The sequence below is a fragment of the Nuphar pumila genome, chromosome 12 (assembly GCF_984573655.1).
Source record: "Nuphar pumila chromosome 12, dmNupPumi1.hap1.1, whole genome shotgun sequence".
Classification (NCBI taxonomy): domain Eukaryota; kingdom Viridiplantae; phylum Streptophyta; class Magnoliopsida; order Nymphaeales; family Nymphaeaceae; genus Nuphar; species Nuphar pumila.
In genome coordinates this window covers 27,838,410-27,842,884 of record NC_143260.1, presented here as the reverse complement: position 1 = coordinate 27,842,884, position 4,475 = coordinate 27,838,410, and the positions used below count along the sequence as shown (strand labels likewise).

Here is a 4,475-nt window from a genome sequence, read left to right as displayed (position 1 = left end):
TTTGATTGACAGTCAAAGGTGGGTGACCGTTCAAAAACTTTTTCGTCCTATTTTCAAACTGTCTGGATTATGGCCATTAATCTCATTTATCTCAAAACGTTTTGGTCTTTCTCACAAGTCTATAAATCTCTTTTTTTCGTCCAGTTTTCTCCTTTCTTTCTTCTCGATTTGACTTGCAAAGTTCATATATAAGAGAGGTCATCTTTTCTTGCGAAACAATGACTCTTTTGAGGTTCAAGCCTAGTTGTATCCTGAGAACTCAAGCGTAACAAAACCCTTTTTCGCATCTTTGGAATACTCGAAGTGGGGAGATTGAAGTTCTAAAGATAGCGATCTTAAGAACGTGCCTCTAGGCTTGAAATTTCTTTTTCTGAAATCCATTTTTCACAAGGTTGGAATAACAGTCGCCTTCAACATCTTTTTTACCCAAAAAAAGAAATTACCCACTCTAAAAGAGTACCACTGAAAATCTAAGCCAACACTTTTAGACTTTTACACTTAGTGCTAGTAAAAATGTTTTTGCTCAAAAAAAGAAATACTGGCACGATGACTTTTAGACGTACACCCTCGCTTTATATACATATAAAAAAAGAGAGAAGGGCCTCACGCCGGCTGTCACTTTTGGCTTGTCCCCACATCTTGCTAAGCCCGCCTGGCTGTTTCCCTCTTTAAACGGAACATTCAAGCCCCCGCCTCCCTTCCCTCCTCACCCTTCGTTTCCTCTCCTTAAAAATACCCCACCAACACCAACCACCGCCTTTCACCCTCTCCACCTCATTCCTCTCCTTCTCCTCCCCCTGCCGGAGACCATTCACCGGTTTCTCCGGACACATTTCCGGCGACCAGGATTTGCATCCCTTTCTCTCTCTTCGTCAGAGGTCAGTAGTTCTTATTTACATCTTTCTCTTCCTCCCTTGATTAAAAGGAAAAAAAAACGGAGATAAGCCATTTTCTGCCTACCCATTTTGAATGATACAGACCTTTTCCTTTCTGGAACTTCTTAATGTAGTTTGTCTTCAAAGGGTAGCCAATATATCCCGCTTTTATTCTTTTCTTATATTTGTGTTTTCTGAATCTGACATTATTATTGCATCTGAAATAAAACTTAAAATGCAAAGGTAAAGACATATAATTAGAGGGAACCATTTTTTGTTAACCCATGTTTTGTTGACACCAGATCTCATGTCTAGATCTAATCCCAACAAACTTTTTGGTTTTTTTTAAATGGAAAATAGTGAGAAAGAGAAGAGACCAACCACTCACCTTTCTGTTTCCTTTTGCAGAGTTCTCAACCAAGGGGGAAGGCTTTTCTTTTCTTCTTATTATTAGTTTGCCTGAGGATACATTGAAGCAACGGTCTGATCCCAATGGCTGAAACGAAGCCCAACCCACCGCCGGAAAGGCTCTCTTCCTCCCAGAAACTCCCGGATTTTCTGCAATCCGTGAAGCTCAAATACGTAAAACTCGGCTACCATTATCTCATCTCCCATGGAATGTACATATTCCTCTTCCCTCTGATCGGCGTCATCGCCTTGCAGCTATCAACCTTCTCCCTCCAAGATCTCCATGATCTCTGGGACCACCTCCGCTACAACCTCATCTCTGTCATCCTCTGTTCCACCCTCCTCGTCTTCCTCTCCACTCTGTATTTCCTGACCCGCCCTCGACCCGTCTATCTGGTTGATTTCTCTTGCTACAAACCCGAAGAAGAACGCAGGTGCACCCGCAAAAGGTTCATGGATTGTTCCCAGATGACCGGCTCCTTCTCCGAGCAGAGCCTCGAGTTCCAGCAGAAAATCCTCGAAAGATCCGGCCTCGGCGAGTCCACTTACCTCCCGGAAGCCGTCCTGAACATACCACCTAACCCATCGATGGCCGAAGCACGAAAGGAAGCCGAGACCGTCATGTTTGGTGCTCTTGATCAGATGTTTGCAAAAACTTCGCTGAATCCGAAGGACGTAGGGATCTTGATTGTGAATTGCAGTCTCTTTAATCCCACCCCTTCGCTATCTGCCATGATTGTCAATCACTACAAGCTTCGTGGCAACATTATCAGCTATAATCTTGGAGGAATGGGATGCAGTGCTGGTCTTATCTCACTTGATCTCGCAAAGGATCTCCTGCAAGTACATCCCAACTCTTATGCTCTGGTTGTTAGCATGGAGAACATCACTCTCAATTGGTATTTTGGTAACAACAGATCAATGTTGGTATCGAATTGCCTCTTCCGTATGGGAGGGGCTGCTATTCTCCTTTCGAACAAACGCTCTGATAGGTCGCGGTCGAAGTACCGCTTGGTCCACACTGTTCGAACCCACAAAGGTGCAGACGACAAGTGCTTCGGATGCGTAACTCAGGAAGAGGATGAGAACGGCAAGGTTGGTGTCTCGCTGTCAAAGGATCTAATGGCTGTTGCTGGTGATGCATTGAAAACGAACATAACCACATTGGGTCCTCTGGTGTTGCCCATGTCTGAGCAGTTGCTCTTTTTTGCTACATTGGTGGGGAGGAAGCTACTGAAGATGAAAATGAAGCCATATATTCCGGATTTTAAGTTGGCTTTCGAGCATTTCTGCATTCATGCTGGTGGGAGGGCTGTTCTTGATGAACTGGAGAAGAACTTGAACTTGTCCGAATGGCACATGGAGCCGTCCAGGATGACTTTGTATAGGTTTGGAAACACTTCCAGCAGCTCTTTGTGGTATGAGTTGGCTTATACTGAAGCAAAGGGGAGAATCAGGAGGGACGACAGGCTGTGGCAAATAGCGTTTGGATCAGGGTTCAAGTGTAACAGTGCTGTCTGGAAGGCTTTGAGGACCATAAATCCTTCTAAGGAAAAGAACCCGTGGATGGATGAGATCAACCAGTTTCCGGTCACGGTCCCGAGGGTTTGGGCCCTCTGAATTGGTTTCTGCCAGCTTAATTCAGTTGGTATTATGCCCTGATATGTGGGCTACATGTATTTGTACTCTATGGCGAGCCTCTGGCTGGATGATAAACTTTTGGAGGAAAGGTTGCCAGTATGTGCAGATTTCCCTTCTTGAATCCATTAGGAATGTTAATGTGTTGGAGGGAAATCCAGAGGGTTTCTTTGAATTTGTAGCAACTAGAACTCTTCACTCTGTGGAGGTGACTTGTTCTTTATGTTTAAATGAGGGTCGTGTTTCCTTCTATGGTTCTGTGTTCTTTTGCAGTTTCTGTTTCTTCTTAAATGTTTGATTGACCATGCAACACACGCGTATGTGTGTGTGCGTGCTTGCACGCAGTGTGTAGGTATATTTGTATATGGAAACCGTTTATATAGATAGAGTTGATGATTATTGACAAAGCACATTTTTTCCTTCCCCTGATCTTCAAAAGAGAGCATATGAAGCTGCAGTAAAAGATTTGTCTGTGACAACTGCTGAATATTTTGGACCTCCAAGGTACTTTGGTATATCTGTGAATAGTTTTTGTCTATTCCTTGGAGGAACCTGATATAATTGATGCTTCATCTACCTAAATTGGAGGAATCTGTAATGAAATATGCAGAAAATCAAAGAGTGCGATACTCACTTACAATATCCACCAAAGAACAAACAAAAGGGGTACACTCAACCCACAAAGAGACAACACAACATAAAAATATAAATGTCTCTTATTGAAAAGAGAGAGCTCTCAAGAGTGAAAAATACAAAAGGGGTTCACCCCTATATATACACAAAGAAGGAGAGGAGGGATGGCCTTATGGCCTTAAAAGAAGAGCCACCTAGAGGGCTCCCCATGGAGTCGTTGGGAGCCCCCAACGGCCACAAATGTGACCGTTGGGGGCCCATCGACTCCATGGTGGGGGCCCTTATGTGAACAAAAAAACAAAAATAAAAAAAAAAATAAAGTGCAAAAATAATTACAAAAAGAAAGGGAAAATAACAAGTACCTCTATCGGGTACTTGTGAAATGACTAAAATACCCTTATTGGGTATCTAAATTCATGCATGATCCTCAAGTAGGACACATGGAAGCCGTGGAGTTCAAAATATGGCTTACTCATATGCGGATTGGGATGGAGATCTGGATGGAAGAAAGAATGTTTCAAGATATTGTGCTTTTCTCAAACAAAATTTAATTTCATGGAGTAACAAAAAAGCAAAGAGTTGTAACACGATTTAGCACAAAGGTGAACTACATCAGAGGTCACATGGATACGACATCTATTGAGTGAGCTTTGAAAAGTGAGCCTCAAACCAATTTTTTATAATGACAACTAGAGTGCAATCAGAATTGCACAACAGCATAGAAGGACAAAATACATTGAGATTGATCATCGTTTCATTAGACAAAAGATAGAGGACCTTGTGTTAGAAGCTAGGTACATTAGTATCAATGATCAAGAAGTGAATCTCTTCACAAAGAAACTCACTAAGGAGAGGTTTTAGTTTTTAGAGATCAAGTTGAATATGATTCAAAACCATGTTCAGCTTAAGGGAGGGTGTTAA

The 4,475-nt window shown here is 42.5% G+C and overlaps 1 pseudogene across 1 annotated transcript; it reads left to right on the top strand.

The window, feature by feature from the left end:
* Nucleotides 1-728: 728 nt before the first annotated feature.
* LOC149820421 (3-ketoacyl-CoA synthase 11 pseudogene) lies at nucleotides 729-3,328 on the top strand (annotated as a pseudogene). The gene is made up of 2 exons (XR_016426419.1): nucleotides 729-878; nucleotides 1,284-3,328. The product of XR_016426419.1 is annotated as a 3-ketoacyl-CoA synthase 11 pseudogene (transcript).
* Nucleotides 3,329-4,475: the final 1,147 nt, after the last annotated feature.